A 24,629-nucleotide genomic window follows, 5' to 3' on the forward strand; every position below is an offset into this window, starting at 1 on the left:
GCTCAGCAGCCACAGAAGAGTAGCAGTGAATTCCAGACATACTGTGAAGGTAGCCACCTGCACGTGGGCTTGGGGGTCGGGACACTTCCAGCCTGACCACGGATAGTGATGCTGTCGAGTGTGGAAGGAACAGTCAAGAAGTCAGGGTGACAGGGCCAGAAATGCATCTGGCCTGGAGACAGAGAGCTGGAAGAGCTCATAGAATCTATATAACATGATCTGTGAATCCATCAGAAACACAGACACAACAGCCAGGAGAAAGGAACAGGCAGGAGAAGGCCCTGAGGATTTTATGAATATACATGAGGGCGGATACTGGGGAGAAGCAAAGACCAGCTCAAGAGAAATGAGAAGAGGGAGAGGATGGTCCTCGGAAAACATCGAGGTTCACGGAGCCGACTGGGTAACAGGAGCCCCTGGGAGTCTGGGAAGACCCCTGGTAGGTGGCACAGGGAGACCGCGGGGTACACAGAAGCTGGCGATGGAGTCTCTCATTGAAAGGGGGGTAGCAACAGTGCTGAAAGAGGGAGAAGGTGTCAAGGAAAACAGATTCTGAATGGTATCTTGGAAAAGGCCCGGCTGAAGGTAAAAAATAATCAGATCAGTGGTCCGGGGGAAGAGAGAGGAGGAGGGGACAGACTGCAGAAGGACACCAAGGACTTTTTAGCGGGTGATAGAAATATTTTGTATTTTAATTGTGGTTCCATGACACGTGTACATGTGTCAAAACTCATAGACTGCCATGTTTTTTAAGAGTGAATTTTATTGGCTGTAATTTAATCATACTTCACTTAACATAACCTCCAGGAGAGCTTGCTCTGTACTCCTTAAAATGGCCTCAGTAATGGCAGCCACTTAGAGCCAGAGATCATCTGGGCTTCAGTCGATGAAGACCGTTGCTTAGGAGAAGAGCACCCCTGGATGGTCCAGGCTCAGACCAGAGAGGAGGGGCCACGAGGGTCCCAAAGAGCATGGAACAGTGGGCACCGCAGAGGAGGGAATTAACCGAGTTCATGACCTGTCCTGTCTTGTCCTGCACAGATCTGGGATCCCAGAGTAGTTCTGCCAACAATTTCGTTCATTTAGGAAGCGTGCACATGACTCTGTGGTCCCTGCTATGGGAAACCCCCAAATAAAGCATCTTTCTCCACTTCAGGCAGCTTACTGCTCCTAGTAGATAGACCTGAAATTAACAAAGAAAATGGTTTGTTGTAAAAATTCTGAATCAGAAGATGACGCCTTCACTCATCTGAGTATTTAATAGTCATTAAATATTGATCATAATTTTAAATCTTTGGAGTCACTAAGCAAATAAACGCTATGAATCTCCTCACACCTCAACTCATACCCCCACATTCACAGCCTTTTAAGGTCATTTCTGGAAAGTCAGGTTCCGTCAGGTTGTGTGGGTGGGTAACCAGTAGTCCATCCCTCTGTTCCTCTGCTCCTGCTTGACTCCTAATGAGTTAGAAGATGAAGGTGTGACCAGTCCTTGAGAGTGACCGCAGGCTGGTTGGGTTCCCTGAGGAGGTCCCCCTGCCTCCACCCGGGGCAGAGCAGTGAGCACGGGCCCCTGGGGTAAAATCCTCCAAAACAATCGTGAGGAGCGAGGAAGGAAGTGGTGCATGAGGAAAGAAGTTCCTGAAGGTCAGGAAGCATCGCGTGGAGGCGGTGGCCTGGGGTCTGCTTTCTATGACCGAGCCAGAAGCTGCTGTGTCCGGGGCAAACGCACCGCAGGAAGCCAGGATCACCTAATAAGGGCTGGTATTTACTTTTACTTGACCCGGTCCTGGGCCCTGCCACAGTCTGCGAGAATGCTTCTAATAGTCATCATCCATGTGGGAGACATAGTGTAGTAATTTCCTGCTGAGATGACTGGGGGGAAAGGAGATGAGGACACTGGCGGGACTGGCTCCTGCAGGTGGGAAAATTCTAGTGTAATTAATCACCCTGACCCGTGATCACTCCACACGTGCTTATTTGAGTGCCTTTGAAACAGGTGTCCAACTGTCCTTTCCAGAAAAAACCCCGGTCGGAAAGATCCTCAGTTTTTCTGCATTGTGCGTTCATTCATTCATACTTGTGAGGTGCGAGGTGTTATAAATCACATGGAGATGAACACGCTCCAGTCCTCTTCCATGCGTCCATGTTGGACACTGGTAAGTAAAATCGCGCAGGTGCAGAATACTGTGGGCTTTATAACAAAGGAGAAATCCCTTTGGTGTGTCCTCGAGGAAGACATGTCCCCCTGGCTACCTAGTAGGGCTAAAAATGGAGAATCCCCACACAAGCACGTCCCTCCTCAAACAATAAGTATCTCCAGTGTTGCTGACTTTGGGAGATCACAGGGTGCAGTGCTGGAGAGTTCCATTCCTCCCCCTCCCCCCCCCAGATTTAGTTTTCTAAGTATTTACTTTCACTCTTCACCCTTATTTATAAGCCAGAGTTTTCTGCCACTGAATGGTTTCATCATATTTTCTTTAGTTACAGCTTTAGTTGGAGTTGATCACCAATTAATGATCTCTAGTACGTGTAGCCACTTTATTAGTACATTTCACTTTATAGGAGCACCTAGTAGTACAACAGTTCCTCGGCTAAGATCATCAAAGACTTCTTGCCCCATCCGTACGTGCTCTGGCCGAGTTTCCCATCTTTCTGTAAATAATTTTTCCTCCCTAAAACATCTTCATTCCTACTAAGCTCCATGTGTATCCTTGCCTCCCTTTAATGACATTATCCTTATATATTCTTTCCATCATATTTTAAAAATAATTTTATTTATCTGGCTGTGCTGGGTCTTGGTCGTGGCATGCAGGAGCTCATTGTGATGTTTAGGCTCTCTAGTTGTGACTTAGTTGGAGAATCTTAGTTCTCTGACCAGGGATCAAACTCACGTCCTCTGCATTGGAAGGCGCCTTCTTAATCAATGGACCACCAGAAAAGTTCCTCCATCGTATTATTGAAAGCTACAAAAGAGTATAAGATCCTAGACCAACACAGTCACCAGTTAGTACATCTCCTTATAAGAAATAGTTTAGCAATACAGATCTTTGATGTGGAGAGAGAAGAGCAGATTTTCCAACACTCTATTGTACAGATTAGCCTGTTATGCTTCCAAAAATTCTTTCAAAGCTTATGGTTTATAGTGTTCAATAAACCTTGGTAGCTTATAAAACTTTTCTAAAACAATCTTGTTTGCACCCTTCCCACACCCCGCCCCCCCCAAAGTTTAGTAGGTGGTCTTTGTCTGGTGGTCCCGTTGCTTTGATATGGTTTTTAAGTTTTTATAATAATTTTTCAGGGTTGTTTAATCATTTGACATAAATGTCATGGCATAAAAACATTAATATGTAAGCAAAGTTTATGAAATTATATTATTGGGATGTAAATTACATTCCATATGGAAGAGACTAGAAAGACACCAAAATGTCAACATGGGGCTGACATTATGAGCAGCTGCTTTTCTTTACATTTCTGCTTATTTCAGATTACTGCATCAAGCACATGTCACTTTCATAACATGAAAATACAATAAATAGAGAAATGATAAACTGAAAGGATTTGGGAAATTGTCTTTTGAGGGCCAGTTAGTTGCAAGGGAGTCAGAACATATGTATGGCAGGTGGACTTAGGTGGATAGAGTCATCTTGTCCTTCCTGGCTGCCTCGTAGTGTTTTAATACCTGGACTCTTTGGGGCACCAAAGAGGAGTCCTAAGAGCTGGAATGTTCCTATGAGAAGTTCACTCCTGAGCGTTGTTTGTTGACTGATGTTTGCTGGCCCCAAATTCAGCTAAAGGAACGCAAGATCGTTTTGTCCTTGTTAATTTGTTTCCTTGCTCCTGCCATGGGTTGAACAGAGGTTGACCACTTACTTTCATCTTATGAGGCTTCCTCACACAAGGACGTGTTGTCAGAACAGTTGGCTTGGAGAGGTATCCAACCAAGTGTGAATTCCTAGCACATGCCCATTTGAAGTTAGCTTTTGGTGTATCGGACTATTTTCTTTCGATATCACGTGAGGCAATGAGATTGGCTCCTGAAGAACTAGGAAATCTTCTTAAATATGAAGTCTTCTTTATTGACAAACTTAGGACATAAAATTAGGACATGTTAGCTATTGAGGACAAGAATCTGGACTAGAATCTTGGACTTAAGCCATCCTGCAGAAGGGATTAAGAACTCCTGCAGCGTTTATATGGTGTTTGGTGCCAGTGAGAGCAGCAGTTCCCAACCTTTTTGGCACCAGGGACTGGTTTCATGGAAGACAATTTTTCAACGGATGGCGGGGTGGTGGTTTCAGGATGATTCAAGCGCGTTACATTTATTGTAGGCTTTATTTCTGTTATTATTACATTGTGATATATAATGAAATAATTGTACAATTCACCATAGTATGGAATCAGATCATCAGGTATTAGGTTCTCATAAGGAGTGTGCAACCTGAACCCCTTGCATGCACAGTTGGTAGGGTTCGAGCTCCTCTGAGCTCTGAGTAACTAAGGCTGCTGCTGACCTGACAGGAGGCGGAGCTTAGGCAGTGGCGTGAGAGACAAGGAGTGGCTGTAGATCCAGATGAAGCCCACCACTCACCTCCTGCGTTGCAACCTGGTTCCTAACAGGCCATGGACCAGTACCAGTCCACGGCCTGAGTTTTGGGGAACCCTGAGTTAGAGCATTTCTGGGGCACAGAGTGGCTACTTGAAACTGTAGAGAGGCTCCTAGTGCTTTGGCCTCACAGACTGATGAGGGGAGAAAAGCACCTTGGCTGAGGGGTGGGGGGAACGTGAGCTATAGGATGCAGGGGCCAGAGTTCCGGGGTCCGTTCAGGGCAGCTCCCCGAGCGGCTCCCCTCTCCCTTCCTACACCCTTCACTTTGGTCCCTGCGCTCTCTTTGGAGCAGAGGATGTGATCCTGGGCAAGGCATGTGTGTCCATGCCATGACCAATCTGGATCATAACCCTGCGAGCGTGGACAGTGGACATGTGTCCAAGGAAAGGGGACTGAAAACTCAGCAGTAAAACACACAGCAGATTATGGAACGAATAAAGGGCCCTGGTGTGGCCTTCATGTCCGCTCCGTGACCCGACCCGGCCTCATTTCTGCCCAGGTGCCCCACTGACGGCCTTGGTCGGCTTGTCTCTGGAAAGCAGGAAACTGTCGGATCGCGTTTGCGAAACCAGTGATGTCATCCATAGCAAATGCTGGGTGGAGGGTTAGTGGTCTGGAAGGAAAGGGGGCCGGTGAAAAAGTGAGCCGGGGCCCCACCCAGCCAAGTCATTGCCGCTTTCTTTCTCACATTTCAGTTAAGCTCACTTTGTTTTCCGTCCTACTCCCGCTCCTGTAAAAAGTATGTGCTGGATGTTTCGTTTCTGCTGGACCGGATTCAGGTCAGTGATGAAGTTATTCTGCAGCTTCCTGGGGAGACGTTTTCTTCTTTGGGGATGCATGGTTATAAACCTGATCCATTCAGTTAGGCATGAATTAAATTCAGACCTTGTAGGTTTCAGCCCAGTGCACTGCTCCCCACATTTTCCAGAGACTCATGGCCCAGTACACACACTCCCTCCCCAAGCTGCCTCTCAATGACATGGGTAAGCAGTCGTGTTGTACAGAGCTCCCATCACACGAGATCACTCAGAAGGTCATCTCCGCACATGTCCTTCCTAACTCCAGGGCTCCTAGACCCCAGTGAACCTGACACCTAAAATCTCTCTGATTAGCTTGAAGTGATCCAGACCCGCCTGACACGCTGCCCGAAGCCTCCCCTCCCCACCTGGCCTCACTTTCTCTGTATGGCTGTGTCCTTTCGCCCCATTCCTCGGGACCTGGTCTGTTTCCTCTCTCCCACCCAGCTTGGGTCTCTCCCACTGCTCTTCCTCATCCTGACATCACAATTTCCTGCTTTCTCCCAAACATGCCCTTCCTGTGGCCCAAACGTCACTCACTTCCTCTTATCCCAGGGCGGCTGCAGCAAGCTGCCCCCTTACGGGTGTCCAGAGGAGAGACACACGTGTGTCTGTCCTGTCAGGAGAGAATATGTCCCTGCCTTTTTAGTACGACGTGTTTCCAGAAAGGAAGGTGACCAGCAGCATTCTCCATTTCCAGAAACTGTTTTTCAGATTAATGAGCCAGAGGAAGCTTTGTGACTCAGGAAAATGATATTTGCCCCTCGACCACATAAGGTTATGTAAGGTCCAGTCCATTAGTTTCAGGGATCTTGTCTCCCTGAATTTGATGCTAATTTATTTTTAACATAAATATAAAATGACTTCAAATGAAATCAGCCTCAGCCGGGGAAACATGCTGAGTAATAGCGTTACCAGATATTTCTATTATTGAGTTAACCTTTTAAAATTGGGTTAAATTTTTAGCCCACTGCTATTAATCCCTCCATGTAGGCTCTGTCTTTCTCTCTACGAACCTAGAAAAAGGTGCTTGTCATGCTTAGGTATCCACCCCATCATCAACATATTGATCTTTTGTTTTCTTAGGAATTGATGAGATACTGACCCATTCTTCTTCCACTTCCGTCTATAGCCTACTTGTTTTCTTCCACATTGAGTAGTTTGGATTCAGAGCATAAAATTGCCAATCAACATATACACAGGTCAGAAAGATATCCATAAAAGTATCTAGTACTCTTGGCACTTCTCTTGACTCTGTGTCTCTTTGTTGCTTTCATTTACTTTGTTATCCTAGTCTTTACCAAGAAGCATATATAGTCCAAAGCAGCTAAGCAGTTTAAGCAGGGAAATAAAATTAATATAGATCAAAATGTGTGCTCAGTTGCCTATTGTGCTCAACTGTAGTCCACGAGGCTCCTCTGTCCATGGGATTTTCCAGGCAAGAATACTGGAGTAGGTTACCATTTGCTGCTCCAGGGAATCTTCTCGACCCAGGAATCAAACCTGCATCTCTTGTGTCTCCTGCATTGACAAAATAGCTTTCCAATTACAGAGCCAGGTCACCCTCTAAGGCAGTTTGAGAGTTTGGTGGGAATGAATGAATAGGAAGAAAAGCAGCTAGACTTAAAAGAAAAATGTGACACTTTCAAACTAAGATTGTAATTTGCAGGGGGAACATAATTGGTAATATCTGGAACCCATAGCAACTCCAAGGTTTAACTGTGTATGTGTTCATCAAATTATCTACCCATGGACGTCGTATTAAATGTTGAAATAAAAATAATATCAATATATGTCCCCATAAAACATTTATGGTAAACCACTTTGAAAAAGTTTGGTGGTGTATCCTACTGTTTTCTGAATATTATTGAAAATTCAAAATATTTTATACCAGTGAGTATAAGCAGATCTACTTAAATCAGGCAATAAGTATAAAGCGGGTATTAGAGAAATAATTTGTGTTGGGTTATGTGATCAAATGGAGGTATTTATGCAGACCCTGGAAGGCTCAGAATGAACGTTCATCGCCATGTTGCCACCCCTCTTTAGGATTTCCAGGGGTGCCTGCATTAAGTATGTGCCCCAGGCCATTAGTAATAGACGTACCACAGTCCGCTGTGGAGAAAACCTAGGGCCAACAATACAAGTTGCTGAATCCTTTGTAGATGTCAGTCTCTTGTCTGAGACTCAGCCCCACCCCAAGAATCAGCTCTGGGGAGTGGAAGACTTGAAAGTTACTTTTCATTCTTCCTTGCACCTTCCAAAATCCATAATACAGTTCCCAAATTCATCTGCATTTCTCCTCGTAAGACTCAGTTACTCAACTTTCAAAACTTGCTCCCCAGGACTGGCGTGGTGGCCCCTACTCATCTCCAAACCCTGTGTTCATACTGCCAGCTCCACCCAGCTAAGATCTATTGCACTTACATCCTCTGGGGGTCCTATCCCTTTACCAAGCCGCCTTGCCTGGTGTCTCCTATTAATCCAGGCCTCCCTGGGGTAGGGACGTGGCCTTCGGTTCCCCTGATCTGTCCACAGTTGGAAGTTCAGTGCAGACCATACTGCTACATACATACAGTGTGGAACCCAGTGCAGTGGGGGCCAGCCAGCTGTGCAGAAGACACAGGGATCCTTACGGAGACCTCTCCCGGTGTGACCTCACAGAATTAGGATCCCGCTCAAGTCCCAGCCTGGAAAAGCACATCTTGTAAGATGCTGAGAGGACAGGGCTCCAGTTACTGACCAGCAAGGCTATAAAACCAGGTCTAAATACATTTTTCTGGGAACATATTTAAATGTGCACTTACAGATAAAATATCCCACCAAGCTGTATCACTTGATACTATAGTAGTTGTTCTCACTACACGCCAGACACTCTTTCTAATGCTTCATATAGATTAACACATTCTTCACTCTTTGTATCAGCCCTGTGAGCTGAGTTCGTGATAAATGGCCTCAGGGAGTTCTAGTGGTCCATGAGTATTAAGGCTTATGAGATCCTTGCCCAACAATAACTTAGATCTTGAACATCTTGACATTTTCTTTTCAGTAGCTTGGGCAGTGTGTATTCCTGGGTCATTCTTTACTGCTGTTGAGGCAGAAAAGCAAAACTTCCAGCAGTTTCCCTTGCCCAGGCTGGTAAGCCCTGTTTCAGGATGGATCTGTTTCTAGGTAATCAGGAAAACTGAATGTGTTGAGTTGGGCAGCTCCATGCTATATCAGGGGACAAATGTGTTGTTTCTGTACTGTATGTGGTCACCTATAGTAAAATACTTTTTCTATGTCCCTTTAGTCATTAAGCCTTGATAATTTGGTTTCTGAATGGACTGTGATTTGCTGCAGGTCAAAGCTTTTAAAGTTATTTCAAGCTACATTACACAAATAAAGAGAATTGTCCTAAAAATAAAGGAAGTAATCTCTTCTTATTTTGAGATGCCATGCATTATTTGTCAGACTTGCACAAATATTTCCAGCGCATTAGCATCCTCTATTGTCAGCGTGTTTGCTTCTCTGTCACAGTTATTATAAGTCCATGGGGACCAGCAACCTGAGCTTCTGTTATCTTTGCTCTGCTATTTTATGGCGGGGTTCAGGTTGCTTCCCAGTGGCAAAGAGTTAACTTGTCATCAAAACTATAAAATCACAGTGATATGTGAAAAGTTCTCCCTGATGTGTAAATCCTGAGTATTTGCTCACATTAAGAGACGGTCTTTTGTTTTGGCCTGAAAATAATTGTAACAAAGACTCTCCTGCAAAAGTTTGGTTGTCTGCATCAAATGTGGTCTGTCCAGCTCCCAGATCCATGATGTGGTTGGCGTTCCCTCCATAGTTCATAAAATAATGAATTTAGTAAATGGCTCATTTGTAGTCCTTTATGCCATCTAAAGACAATTTATTTAAAGAAATATTTTTTGTGGGGGTAAAAATCATTGCATAGGTAGCTGTAATTTCTTTATTATTTACAATAACCACAACTAGCTTTTTTTTTTAAGCTGTTTTGACAGCTGGAGGTTGTTATTTTAATTTTGATAAGTTTGTCACAGAGAATGGAATGTGCTCCCTTTTGGAGATGGGAAAGTTTGGGCGGGGAGAGGGGGAGAGCAGAGAGACACCACCTAACAATAAAATTCCAAAAGCAGATCTATTTGACTTGTTTGAAGTGTTTTTAAATTTCATTTGAGGCATAAATTGGAACCTGCTATCTTTCTTTGGAGTAGAACACATTACAGAGGGGGAAAAAAAAAAAGGTTGCTGCAACCGCATCACTGGAAAAAGAAGGGAAGATTTCAGGAAGAAGAAGGATATTAAGTGTATGGATTAGCATTTCAGAGTGATTCTTCCTGTCTTTGGACAGGAAGTTAATGGTTAACTTAAAGTTAAATGGTTAATGGAACATGGGAACCATGATGGGGAATCTTCTGCGGTACTTCAAAAAAAAATGCCCATAAATCCCTCTTTAGCACTTCCTTGTGCTCACATATTCAAGCGGAGAACAGGGATGGAATGTCCAGTTCATCTCAAGTGCACCCGGCTACTCTGCATCTTACCCTGACATCCTGTTCTCCTTCCTGTGTTATCAACATGCAGACACTGCTCTCTATGTATTATTAAACACTAACAAGCCAAAACTCTGTCTACAGTAGTTCAGTAGGTTTTCACAGATCTTCTATTGTGATTTTATTTCTTCAGTATCTTCTCTATTGACTACATAGACGGACATCTTTCAAGCACCCCCCTGCAAATAGTCTATTCTTTTCCCCTAGAGGTAATGTGTGACGCAAAAAGGATTCACTGAAAGGAGGATTAAAGATACTAATGTCTGGATACTTTCAGGACTGGAATGATTGTCTCTATATACAATCTCTCTATATATATTGTCTCTGTATACAGTAGCTATATGTTTATAATGTTTAATGACTTGGAGGAATAACTCGTTTGTTTAGTGGGAAAAATAAGTGAAATTCATAGAGCATAATGTCAGCAATGTAAAAGTGCATAGAAAAAGCAAATAGAAACAAAGAGAAGTTTATTAAATTGTAATGATAAAAGTTAAACTGTAACCAGTTTTACTCGAATTAGTTTAATTCGCCATCAGTTTAATGGCTGTAACATCAGAGCCCTTCTGAGCAGTTCATATGTATTAATTCATTTAATGCTCACAGCCTCCTTCTGGGTAGGTAACGTCAATGCCCTTGTTTACACAAAGGGAAACCAAGGGTAGAGAGATTAAAGAGATTGCCCTGATCATGGAGCCGGTAAATAGTAGAACCAGGATTCAACACCGACATTGCCTCATTAGAGATATTATATAATCTTTCTGCTGATTATATGGTCTTATTTTTAATCTTACCTGTTACTGGATGTGAGCCTTGATTCTGGTAACTATCCAATTAGAAATAGTGGCTTCAAATGATTTATTCTAAAACTAATCCCATTACGTGAGCTGATAGTATGCAAAACATTATTGTTTGATAGCTGTTAATCCCATTATAGCTTTAAAATTGTAGTAACTTAGGATAAACTTTCTAATTTTTTTTTGGCTGGTTGAATAGAAAGCTGTGTTGCTCAAAAGGTAAACTTTTCATTGTGATGTGATGAGATTTTTCTATAGCTTTCCTGGTTGAAACTCTTGTTTTGAATACCTTCTAAACCAGAATAATGTTACCCACTTTTTTTTTTTTTGGATGTGAATCTTGGTGTTTCTGTCACCTGTTAGTTAATGTGCTTGAAGGAGGTTCAGAATTCTTTTCTACTGGCTTCTCTCTCTTTCTTTGGGATAGGTTGGTCATCTCTTTAGATGAGAGACTTGATTTTGTTCCTTAATTTCACAAAATTATTATCAAGCCTGCAAGCCAAATGACTACTCTGCTAGGCATAGGAACCTGCTTGGCCAGCATAATAGATTCAACTCCTGCCATCACTGGAGATTATAACCCTGACCCGTCAGCTGCCTGACTTTTTATCAAATGCCCAGCACTTGGCACACAGTTGCTTCTAGTTATTGAATGAGTTTCTTCCAAACTTAAGTGACAATAATGTCTTGGAGTTACTGACTTTGTTTTCTGTGCTGCTTTTCCTAGAGAATAAAATACCCTTCCTAGGTGCATCCTTGACCTGAATGTCTTCCCCCTTTCGCTTTGGCTGTCAGGAAGCTCTATAACAAATCACAGCTTAGCTCTCCTGATTGTAGGGTGCCTAGACCATGCACCTACTTTCTAATTGGATCTAAACATTCATTTGGTATATATATTCCATGATCTCGATTTCTGTCCATCTAATCCTTAAACTTTCTTAAAAAGTAAGCCTCCTTAAGTTGTTTGCTGAAAACCTCCACCTTCAGAAACAGATGTACAGAGGATTAGGGAGCAAAATATAAAGAAAGATACCACCTCGAATGCTCCAAGGCCAGAAAGATCTAGACTTTCCAAAATATATACACATGTACACACACACGTACACAACAAAATGTATGCCTACCATATATTTCTCAATTAAAACTGCACAGAATAGTCTTACCTTTGAGAAAAGCAGTATTCCAAATCCTTGTTTTCCTTGCCATTCAGGGACAACCCACGGTTTATAGATTAGTGGTTTCAATTTCTTCTTTCCTTGTTTCATTTCCATACCCAGTACTAGCTTGAGCTGATTTACCACATTGACACTTTAATAAAACATGAATAGCTTCACAAAGAGACAAGAAAGTTGTATCTAGTGCAGCTCAGCACTCTGGAAGGGTCAGGACCTTGCTGGGGTCTATAAGGAGCAGGTAGAGGGGATGCAGTCTGATTTTCAGGGTCTGTCACATCCATATTTGGGCTTTGTCCTCATGGTGAAGGCTGATTTTCTGATCCTACGGAAAGCTTGCTGTTACTCTTTGCAGAAATGTGCTATTTGCTCACTTTTAAGGATGGCCTTCAGGCTTACAACCAGCGAGAATCATGAGCTCCATATACACTTGCACATTCTTTCAGTGAGATAGATGGTAATTACCTTCAGTTCAGTTCAGTTCAGTTCAGTCGTGTCCGACTCTTTGCAACCCCATGAACCACAGCACGCCAGGCCTCCCTGTCCATCACCAGCTCCTGGAGTTTACCCAAATTCATGTCCATTGAGTCGGTGATGCCAACCAACCATCTCATCCTCTGTCATCCCCTTCCCCTCCTGCCTTCAATCTTTCCCAGCATCAGAGTCTTTTCAGATGAGTCAGCCCTTCACATCAGGTGGCCAAAATATTGCAGTTTCAGTATCAAGGCCCTTCTCTTACCGTTTTGTTAAATAATTTTTATTCGTGGACACTGATCAAGACATTAACTGTTCTTGATAATCAAAGCGCGTAGATTGGTATTTCCCAGAGCAGTTTCTAAGGTGTACCTGACCTTGCATTTCAGACCCTCAGCCTGGCAGTTAGCTCTGCTCTCTGTCCTATGGGCAAGTGTGTATTAATAGATCAACGACGGGATGGTATGGAAGGGCTTTTCTTCCATATATTACATAATGCACCAGAGAGTCATCAGTTTCCTTCATGGGTCAATCAGTGTTTCCAATGGAATTTGGTTTTGCTTGGTTCCAGACTCAGGTCCTTCCTGTACTGTAGGAAGGGAACAGGAGAGACTTGAAGAAGGACATTAGGATTTAAGTGAGGGGCAAAGTAGATGAAGGTCAATGAGCAGACATCTCTAAGATAAACAGCATTGAGTTTGTGGGAAGCAATTTGGGAAAATTCTTTTGGAAACACTTCAGTCAGTAAAGAATCAAATGCATTGCTCCGGGGTGGGGTGTGAACAGAAGGTAGAGACCACATGGGTTTGAGAATAGGAGCTCTAGAGATGATTTTATTGTCAGAACCAGGAGAGTCCAGAGGAAAGAGTTCTGTCCTTGACAGTGACTAATCTTCTTCCCTTAGATGCACTTCAGATACTCAAGCTAACAGTGATGACTCATCAGGCAATTCAGGCTTAATGAATACATCGCTGTACGACCACACAAATGCCTTATTTCTGATTCACTCATTCAATATTTATTGACGAGCACTGTGCACTGGGCCATGAGAAAAAACAAATAAAACAGCAACAAATGCCTTGCCCTCAAGGAGTTCACAGGCTAGTAAGAGGCCGCAGTTAACTATATTAACAGCTCAAAGAGCCTAGGGCTCTACCCTTCTAAGAGATAGAGGGTCGCAATGGTGCTCCAGAGCCCATGGGACCAGATGGCACAGGACTTGGCAGGACTGGGGAGCTCAGGCCGAGCCTGGGATTGTGAAGGATGAGAAGAGGTTAGCCATGTGACGTGGGACAGGAAAACAGCAACACATCTGTCATCACGGTGAGAGAGAGGCATGCTGGCTAACAGGAGATTTGCAGGAGCATGAGCAGTGACATTGCGCAGGAAGTTCAGACCCAGGACAAGTGAGGCCTTGAAGGTCAAGCTTAGGAATTAGAACTTGATTCATCCACAGGTCCTGTATTAAGCAAAGCAATGTCATCATTGTGTTTACAGTTCAGAGCCATCAATCATGTAACAGGTTGGAGAGTAGATAGAGAGAAGGGAGGAGGCATAAATGCCTAGCATAGGTGCTAGTTAGGAATGCAAGAGGGATATCCCTGGGGGTCCAGTGGTTAAGGCTTCGCACTTTTGCTGCAGCGAGTGAGGGTTCAATTCCTGGTTGTGAAACTAAGATCCCGCATGTCATGCTGGATGGCCAAAAATTTAGGAATGCAAGAAACACCCAGCCTAGACTATGGCAGAGCCAGTGGAGGTTGAGGAAGATGTGGGTACTAGAGAGATTATGGGAGTAGAAGGAGCTGGACTCAATAAGCAGGAGAGTTGTTGTTGTTGTTTGGTTGCAAAGTCGTGTCCCACTCTTTGTGACCCCACGGACTGTAGCCCACCAGGCTCTGCTGTCTGTGGAATTCTCCAGGCAAGAATACTGGAGTGTATTGCCATTTCCTTCTCCAGAGGATGTTCCTGACCCAGGGATTGAACTCGGGTCTCCTGTATTGGCAGGCAAATTCTTTACCACTGAGCCACCAGGGAAGCCAAGCAAGAGAGGGGAGGAGACAATTTGAAAATGGCTCCAAGGTCTGACTTGTTCCCTTGGTGGGTCAGGTTGTCATTTACTTATATAAGCAATAAAGGAGGAAAAAACAATTTAGGAGGGAAGTAATTGTGATGGGAGAACCCAAACCACCCCCAGGTTCAGGATTCACTAGGGGACTCAGCATGTATAGTCCTACTCACAGTTATGATGTATTATAGCAAAAAGATACAAAGCAAAATCAGCCAGGGGAATAAGCACATGGGTGAAGTCCAGAGTTACTCAGGCACCCTCTGCCTGGGACTCACCAGACCTCCTAGAACAAAGCAGGTGTGTCGTATAAACCCTTCCAAAAGCCAGGCTCCTGGTCACCAGCCTTGCAAACAATTCTAAAGGTAGCATTCTCAGATCTGCTATGTTAGCTCTCTTCTGCATGACAGTACATTCCATTTTGCACATGCTGAGTAGTCTCAGGCATTTGTTTTAAGCATTTGTCAGGTGAAGTTGTCTACTGTGCAGTTGGGTATTGTGTCTGAAAAAGTAGTGAAAGTGTTAGTCACTCAGTCTTGTCTGACTCTTTGTGACCTCATGGACTGTAGCCCACCAGACTCCTCTGTCCATAGGATTTTGCAGGCAAGAAGACTGGAGTGGGTTGCCAGTAATTTCTCCAAGCATCTTCCCAACCCAAGGATTGAACCCAGGTCTCCCACATCGCAAACATCTGTACAATAAATTAAAGGGTCTGGAATCATTAGCACTACTTCTGTTTCAAGTCTGTGGCTCTTTCCATCATTCTGCACTGCCTTCTCAAAATGGCGAAGTCATACATTACCCAAAATGAATAAAATGAAATTTAGATTATAAAACAGATTTTGTAAGTTTGCTTAATGCAACTTACTTCACAATGAATCCTTGGATCCTAAAAAGTCGAGTTGATCACATCAAGGCCTCCACACAGAAGGGATTTCCAAGCAGCCTCTAAGTCAACCATTCATGGTCAATCAACGTGGATTATCAGAGGGCAATAAATTATTAGGAGATTTCCCATCTGTTTACTCTTGTGTCCATTCAGCAAAGTTTATGTTACCTACTTTGTTCACCACTAGGAGTAAAAAGATAAATATGGCAGGGTCTTTGTCTTATTCTCTAGAGTCAGGAAAATCGCAATATATCAGGAGTGTGTCAGGGCAAGAGTAGGTGGGGTGACCCCTCGGATATGGGAAATGAAGTCAAACTCAAAACATGTTAATTTTTTGCTTGAAGCCCTGATAAAGGATAAAGTGGAATTTGAAAACTGTCAAATGAGGTTGCTGCATATTTACTTAGTTTGGGATTTCATTCCTGGGTGGCCTTAAACTTGGATAGGCAAGTACTAGAAAGCAATATGACTGTAGTTCTATAAGACCTCCATTTAACTCAACATATGTAAGTTGGCTTTGGTCTTAGAGGTAAACTTCGGTGCCTAAAGAAGTAACCTCCACTAATGCCACTGGAGTCCTTTTATGGCTGGATTGAATGCATGCCTATGTGCTTGCTGCTTTTTTGTGTGATTATTAATAATCAATTTTGCATTATTCTAAGTTGTCTTAAGAGATATCATGAAATATGTACAGAGTCGAACTTAATGGTAGAATGTCGATTTTACAATAAGTTGCAGGTCATTTGTCTAGTCTCAAAATAAATATTAAAAAAGAAACAATATTTCCCTCTCAAATCTTTATTCCTATCTCAGCTTCATTTACTGCCTCATTTATCATCTAAACAGTCTTTGTTCTTTCAGCTTTCAAACATGATTAATTGATAGTGTGCAGTGTAACATAAGGAAAAGATTGAATATTTTGTAAGATGAGTAATCAAGTCAAATGCCCACCTTTCTTTTCTTTTATACTTTACCAACAGATACATCCTATGTAGATGTAAGGGCAGTTTGCTATTTCCCTGTTCAGAATTTTTGAGCTTTTAGCAAAACATGTTTCCTTTCCATTAACTTAGCCAAAAATAATATTGACAAATTCATGAAGCCTTCCATCTGATACTGTTGTAAACTTATGCAAATATATTTAGACAGTTAAGTGAATAGAATAATTAAAGAGCCAAATGTCAAGAATGGGAAGGGAGAAGTAGCATCAGCTGTCACATCACATTATCTGGACTCAAGTTGGAAGTTACTGAAGTGTTTGAAAATATACCTTCAAAACCAATGATTTGAATTTGTGCTACATTTTTTTTTTTCAAGAGGGTAATAATTTAAATAAAGTGCAGTGTAATATTATAGTTGCTGCAGGGAGTTATGAGTATTTCTGGGAGTGTTCATTTTCAGCACATGCTACTTAGAATTTGAAAAGATATTCAGTGTTTCTTTGTTATGAATCTTTCCACTGGGACCAGGCCACTCCTGGATGAACTCACACATTGAGAGTTTCTCAAAATACATAATCAAATTGTTGGTCTTAAAAATATACTATTTTAAAGTCTTAAAAAACTGAAGTGAAAATAAGGTTAATATTTGGCAAAAATAGTCCATTTGAGGAGTTGTCTCTTAAAACTCTGATTTCACTTACAGAGTTTGCTTCCAAAGAAATTCACTTCGCATGTCATTAATTAAAATCTTTCCTCTTTATGCCATTTCTTTAATTCCTGATAAATTTCCTTGAAGTGTTAAATTGCTTTTAACTTATTAGAGATCAAAATTTGGTTGGTTTGGGATTTTTAATAATCACTATTGTTCCAAACAAAAACCTTAAAATATTAAACAAAATCATAGCTTGTAACATTTCAAGGTAGCAAATGTTTGCTGATGTTGAAAAACATGTTAATATTCTTAAATGACCTCCTGCACATTTCTTTATGCTTTTGTACCATGGGTGTGATTTAATTTAGAAATGTCTGCAATGCCACTCCCATCTCACAGCAGTGGTGGGGGAGGAGGGCAAGCAAAGGAAGAGCTTTTCAGGCAATGAATGGGCACAGGCATGCCTCCCGTCTTTACTGTGGGAAGAGCCAGCCCACCAGACTCGACCACCGTGGTCCCACCTCCCAAGCAGATTCTCACTGCTCTCCCCCAACTCCCTCTGCCCCCACCAGCACAGCCCCTTCTCCAGGCTGAGAGCCTGGGCAAGGTCTCCTAGCCAGTGAGCTCTAACACACGCTGTGCTTGTCAAAACTCTTTTGTTGCAAGTAAGAGAAATAGAGTACTAGAGCTTCAGCATCAGTCCTTCGAATATTCATTGGAAGGACTGATACTGAAGCTAAGGCTCCTGTACTTTGCCTACCTGATGCAAAGAGCTGACTCATTAGAGAAGGCTCTGATGCTGGGAAAGATTGAGGGCAGGAGGCGAAGAGGGCAACAGAGGATGACATGGTTGGATGGCATCACCAACTCAATGGACATGAGTTTGGGTAAACTCCAGGAGTTGGTGATGGACAGGGAGGCCTGGCGTGCTGCAGTCCATGGGGTTGAAAAGAGTTGGACACGACTGAGCAACTGAACAACAGACAAAGAGAAACTGAACTCAAAGTCACGCAAAAAGAAGGACTGACCCAGATAACAAAGTTCCACAGTTGTCTGGCTTTAGCCCCCTCTGCCTTCTGGCTTCTGCTCTCCATTTCGCAGCTCCACCTCCCTGGAAGGGATGCCCTCCATATCACTTACTTCAAGCAAAACCCACTATCCCAGAGGAAAAAGAACCTTGTTTCTTTCACCAACTGTTTATCAGTACAGTTTGACCTTTGATCCTTGAACAGCACCAGGTTTAGGGCCACCAGCCTTAAGGCAGTGGCAAATCCGTGTATAATTGTAATGCGCCCTCTGTATCCATGGTTCCACATCCACAGCTTCGGGCAACCACAGGTTGAAAAACATCCCTGAACCTGCTGCAGTTCAGACCCGTGTTGTTCAGAGAATAGCTGTCTTCAGGACATGATGGCCCTATTTGCCCCATATCCCCGTCCTGATGCATCGGTGTGTCCAGGCAAGGGGTGACTGTCATGCCTATTCTGTGGGCAACTCAGGGGCAGACCCATCCTGCATCACCTGGGACAGCCTTGTGGTTACTGAGAAGCCAGCGTAAGAATGCAGGTCTGCTCAGGTTATGGTCTGTAAAGTGAATAAATTGAGTGTCTCCCATAGACCAAAACTACTGTTTGTTTAATTATAGATAAAGGTTAGCATGAATGAAATACAAAGTCGTTTAAAAGCAGAATGCTCAATTTATAGTTGCTCCGTCTCATGCATTTTCATGTTGAATATCGGATTCTGCCCCATGGGAACTAATTGTCTGCTTTGGAAAGAGGTCTCCATACCCATAATGATTAGGTAGCATCAGGTTTTTTTTTTCTTTCTTCTTTTTTTATAATGCGTTGGCTTGAAAGAACCGCAGAAAAAGTAGGTTGGTCCTTAGTCTGTTGCTGGCCCCTGCCCAAAGTGCATCTTTTCTGCATCGTTTCTGTAGTACTTGAGTCTGCCATCCTCAGCCCTGCCCCTCGCCCCCAACCCTGTTCTCTCAAACTTAAGGTTTCTCATTTTAGTCTTCCAGAATTTCCTTAGTTACTCATCTCATTCCTATTCAGCTCATTAAAGCAGGGTATGTAGGTTTTTGTAGTCCATATTTAGAATTAAAAGCATATTAATTTCCTTATGATAAAATCAAATTATATTGATCAGTTAAAAATATCAATAATTATTGAAGCAGTTCTTTAAGTCATAATTTTTGTTACGTTTCTAAATAATAGATACCAGCTTATTGCCTGAGGACACCAGAAGTAAGATTGCATGTTAATATTTAAGTTTAAGATGGATAACATATATATGGGCTTTCCTGGTGGCCCAGACAGTAAAGAATCCACCTGCAATGCCAGAGACCTGGGTTCAATTCCTGGGTTGGGAAGATCCCCTGGAGGAGGGCATGGCAACCCGTTCCAGTATTCTTGCCTGGAGAATCCCCATGGACAGAGGTGCCTGGTGGGCTACAGTCCATGAAATCGCAGAGTTGGACACAACTGGGTGATTAAGCGCGCGCGCGCGCGCGCACACACACACACACACAACATATATACACACATATATCTCCGTGTACTGGCACAGTGAAACCTCTCAAACTTTTCTCCAGAAACTGGAACATGGTAGCTGCTTGCCAGCTTGGCATCACTGATTCCTTTTCTTTCTGCCAATGTTGTGCAGACACCAGCCGAATGAATTCTCTCATCTCTTGTGTATTGCATGTAAACTTCTAGTGCATGTAAACAGTGGGCACTTATTCTTGACTGCATGTCTCTAACTCTTTGAGACTCTAAGTGAGACCCAGGAAAACTTGAAAGGAGCATTTGAATAACAAGTTTATTTCTCGGGCATGACGGCATAAAAGAGATGAGTAATGCTAATAAACTCGGAACACAATTCCTATTAACTCCATTGGCAAGAGAGACAGCTTTTGGGCAAATAAACCAAAATAATAGCTGGAGTTCAGATCTGATAGCTGCGTTTTGATTAAATCAAAAAGACTTCTTGCCAGTCCTCCTCCCGCAGCAACAGAGTCACGCCTCCCTGACTGCACAGAAGTAGAAACGCCTCACTGGGATTCTTTTGGTCCCTGATTCCTTTTGTCTGGTGCCCCTTTGAGAGGAACTTAAGCCAAGATCTTATCAGTGATGGAGATGGAGACACCTCAAGATTTTCCAGTATCATTTTTCACTTTTTCTTCTTGGACATGGTTATTAATGCTACCAGATCTCTCAAATCTTGAGGCATTTCCTCGTGGCTCCAAGTTGCTGCTGCAGGTCAGGTTCTTGAACTGAGCGTCTGGTTTCAACATCCATATGCTTCCCAGCCCATTCTCTGACCTTCAGTTCTTTTCTGTTCTTTTCGGACTTTTAACGTTTCCATCTACTGATCCCAGGAGACTCAGTATTCTGAATACTCAGTCCAATTTTTTTTTCAAAAGTTAAATAGAAATTAAGGTGGATATGGATTGCATACATTTTTTAGCTTAAAGATCCTTTATTCACAACCTAAGACAGTTAATCTTGACAGCATATAAATGCTAAATATACAGGGACTTTCTTAGGTAGACCAAAACCTTACCACTCCCCCTACACTTCACGTTGTCAACAGTGATGCATTTGCTGGGGGAATCGTCAAAATCCTTAAGACTAATATCAATACATGTCCACAGCCTTATTTCTTTTGAACTCAGCTCCGTTTCTTTGAAGTGCTGATCACAGTATCCAGCTTTGATTCCTTTCCTGTGGACTTATGCCAGCTTGCCTGATTTCATTAAGTTTTTGGAAAGGGCTAAGACATGGTATCGTTTTATGGCAATCCTCACATCAATCATAATTTAGGACGGTCTTGGTGAAAGACGAGGCATTCAGGCGGGGAGGTTGGAGAAGGCTGGTCTAGTGGTTAGGGGGCTGGGGTGCGTTCAGGGAGTAATAATTTCATATCCAACTTTAGCCACCTCTACCTCAGGGTTTTTTAGCTACGACTTCATTCCAGAGTGATTGCAGTTATAAGGTCCATACCCAGGTATATGGAAACCATGCAATTTTTTAAAATTTTATTGAAGTATAGTTGGTTTACAATTTCATGTTAGTTTCAGGTATGTAGCATAATGATTGTATATATACTACATATTTTTTCAGATTGTTTTCCCTTGTATATTATTACAAAATACTGACATTTTGTAATCATATGTGCTGTTTAGTAGGCCCTAGTTGGTTATATGTTTTGCCATGCGGGGCAGCCAAAAAAAAAGAGAGAGAGAGAAAATTAGACTCCAAGTAAAACGTTTATCCAGACTCTACAGACTAGATGCTATGAGTTTCATTCTGCAAACGAGAACTCTGTAAATTAAAATACTGAAGCAGATTCTAATTTTAAAAAATACTATAAAGTCCTACCACTTATATATCTTTTAAGCTGAGAATGACTCTCTCCTAGTAGTCTCTCAAAACACTGAGAATATGCCAAGCAGATTAGTGCCCTTGATCTTTCACTTTTTTAAAACTGTGTGTTCTGTTGAACCAGTAATCTCAATTCAGTCATCAGCACCAGCTTTGCCTTTCAGTTGACAGCTGCACTTTACTAGTCATAAAATGTGTTTGGCATCTTTACGGAAAGTTAAAGAAGACCCACAACCAAATTCTTTGTCTTCTTTGTTTCTTATTAAATCCTTTTGTCTGTGACATTGTCTTTTAGAACAGAAATCAACAAACATTCCCTGCAAAGGGTCAGATAGTAAGTATTTTAAGTGTTGCGGCCCATACAATCTCTGTCCTCACTACTCAGCTCTGCTGTTACAGTGCAAAAGCAACCACAGACAATATATAAACCAGTGTTGCTGTGTTCTAATAAAACTTTATTTATAAAATAGATAACTGGTCTGATGTGTGATGTCTGGACTGTAGTTTTCCAACCTGTGATTTAGAAGAAAGAAGAGGTCTGTGAAATTTCTTGTTGGAGTAATAAGCACATAAAACTGTCCCAGGACCCCCTAACCTCTTTCCCACTGGGAGCTGTGTTTGGTTTCCCAATGTCCCTAAGTATTGGTAGGAATGAAATGAAAAGAGCCAAGATGAAGTTCCCTGAGGCAGGTAGCCGTATTCCTTTCCCCCATGGAAATCTCCATGGGCTTCAGGAAGGGAAAGCAGCTGGTCTGGGAGCCCCAAGACAGCCCAGGTTTAGGGAGGGAATTCAAAGCTGTGCTTTAGGTCACTTTACCCCAACTCTAAAATACAACAGCACATGAAATAAATGTTGTGTGTAGACGTGCCAGGTCTTGTAGACATACTTGCTTGAAATTAAATGTTCATATAAGCACCAGATTTGCTTTTGGCTTACAGCAAATTTCCTGATAAGTAGAATGGTTGTGGAGGTGGGAATAGAAGGTGGAGGAAGTAAAACTGAGAAGTGAGACTGTAGTCAACAGGAGACACCACACTAAGCTGGGAGGTACTGACAGAACTGTGGGTGTAAAGTGTATCCACGTTGATACCTTGTGTTATTTATATGAAAAATTCAGGCTTTTTCTGTGGGAAAATAGCTCGTGGGCTGATGGTATCGCTCTCCTTCAACATGCTAGAGAATTACTCAAACGCTTGTCAGATGCCTGGGCCACATATTTATTTGAAAATGTGCCATCATGGGAAGCTTTCATTCACCAAGGTCACTGAGAGGGCAGAAGAGGGAGGCACACTGAACTTCAAATGCTTCTTGCCGCTGTGTCAGTAGCAAAGCAATGAAGGAAGGAGCTGACTTGCCAAAAGGAGAAAAGTTCAAGAAAACTGACTTTGTTTTGATTGAGAAAAGCAGATAGCTGAGCAGTAAGTAAAGAATTCTCATTATTCCCTTTTTTTCAGTTTATAAACATAAAATGTATATTACCTTATTCCTAGTCATTGCTACAATTACGGTTTTTTTCCTATTAATATAATTGTATTCTTGGATTACTTAACATCAAATTCTGTCATTATATGTATGTTTCCAGTAGCCTTGCTCTTTAATTAGGTACAGTGAGTAGTATAGTCTTCAAAAGCTCCATCAGCCTATGAAATTCATACCTAAACTTATTAGATGATTATATCTCATCCAGTGGTATATTGCAATCTTTGTATGTTGCATTCTACTGAAGATGGTGTAACAGGGGTCAGATTTACCCTCCTATTTTAAAGAGTCAAGGAAACTGCACAAAGTATATGGGAAAAAAGGCGAATCGCCAGTCCAGGGTCAATGCATGATATAGGGTGCTTGGGGCTGGTGCACCGGGATGGCCTGGAGGGATGGGATGGGGAGGGAGGTGGAAGCGGGGTTCTGGAGGGGGAAAGCATCCACCCATGGTGGATTCATGTCAATGTATGGCAGAACAAATACAATGTTATAAAGTTAAAAAATAGAGAATAAACTAATTAAAAAATTTAAAAAAAGTATATGGGAAAAAATCACTCAAGACTTTGGACAGTCAGTTCAGTTGCTCAGTGTCCAGCTCTTTGCAACCCCATGGACTGCAGCACACTAGGCTCCCTGTTCATCACTAACTCTCAGAGCTTGCTCAAACTCATGTCCGTAGAGTCGATGGTGCCATCCAACCATCTCATCCTCTGTCATCCCCTTCTCCTCCTGCCCTCATCTTTCCCAGCATCAGAGGCGTTTCCAATGAGTCAGTTCTTCGCATCAGGTGGCCAAAGTATTGGAGCTTCACCTTCAGCATCAGTCCTTCCAATGAATATTCAGGACTGGTTCCTTTTACAATTGACTGGTTTGATCTCCTTGCAGTCCAAGGGACTCTCAAGAGTCTTCTCCAACACCACAGCTCAAAAGCATCAATTTTCAGTGCTCAGCTTTCTTTATACTCTGTCACATCCATACATGACTAATGGAAAAGCCATAACCTTGACTAGACAGACCTTTGTTGGCAAAGTAATGTCTCCACTTTTTAATATGCTGTCTAGGTTGGTCATAGGTTTTCTTCCAAGGAGCAAGTGTCTTTTAATTTCATAGCTGCAGTCACCATCTGCAGTGATTTTGGAGCCCTAAAAAATAAAGTCTCTCGCTGTTTCCATTCTTTCCCCATTTATTTGCCATGAAGTGATGGGACCAGATGCTATGATCTTAGTTTTCTGAATGTTGAGTTTTAACCCAACTTTTACACTGTCCTCTTTCACTTTGTCAAGAGGCTGTTTAGTTCTTCTTCACTTTCTGCCATAAGGGTGGTGTCATCTGCGTATCTAAGGTTATTGATATTTCTCCCTGCAATCTTGATTCCAGCCTGTGCTTCATCCAGTCCAGCATTTTGCATGATGTACTCTGCATAGAAGTTAAATAACCAGAGTAACGATATACAGCCTTGACATAATCCTTTCCCAGTTTGCAAGCAGTCTGTTGTTCTATGTCCAGTTCTAACTGTTGCTTCCTGACCTGCATACAGATTTCTCAGTAGGCAGGTGAGGTGGTCTGGTATCCCCATCTCTTGAAGAATTTTCTGCAGTTGGTTGTGATCCACACAGTCAAAGGCTTTGGCAAAGTCAATAAAGCATAAATAGGTGTTTTTCTGAAATTCTCTACCTTTTTTCTGTGATACAATGGACATTGGCAATTTGATCTTTGGTTCCTCTGCCTTTTCTAAATCTGGCTTGAACATCTGGAAGTTCACGGTTCATGTACTGTTGAAGCCTGGCTTGGAGAATTTTGAGCATT

The 24,629-nt window shown here is 42.5% G+C and overlaps 1 protein-coding gene across 34 annotated transcripts in view; it reads left to right on the forward strand.

Annotated features, from left to right (window-relative positions):
* The window catches only part of MTHFD1L (methylenetetrahydrofolate dehydrogenase (NADP+ dependent) 1 like), a 253,716-nt gene that overhangs the window by 133,798 nt on the left and 95,289 nt on the right, over positions 1-24,629 (forward strand). For 2 of the 34 annotated variants that reach the window (XR_014065475.1, XR_014065484.1), the window contains one exon: positions 2,000-2,159. The exons of 30 other annotated variants lie outside the window; for them this stretch is intronic. The gene's annotated coding sequence lies outside the window, so the exon portion shown is untranslated. Of the gene's footprint in view, positions 1-1,999; positions 2,160-5,304; positions 5,389-6,492; positions 6,649-7,075; positions 8,814-24,629 lie in introns of those variants that run through there. 2 more of the 34 variants (XR_014065476.1, XR_014065477.1) reach the window with 2 other exon arrangements.

This window comes from Giraffa tippelskirchi, chromosome 9 (genome assembly GCF_054371585.1).
Source record: "Giraffa tippelskirchi isolate mGirTip1 chromosome 9, T2T-mGirTip1v1.2.pri, whole genome shotgun sequence".
Taxonomy (NCBI): Eukaryota; Metazoa; Chordata; class Mammalia; order Artiodactyla; family Giraffidae; genus Giraffa; species Giraffa tippelskirchi.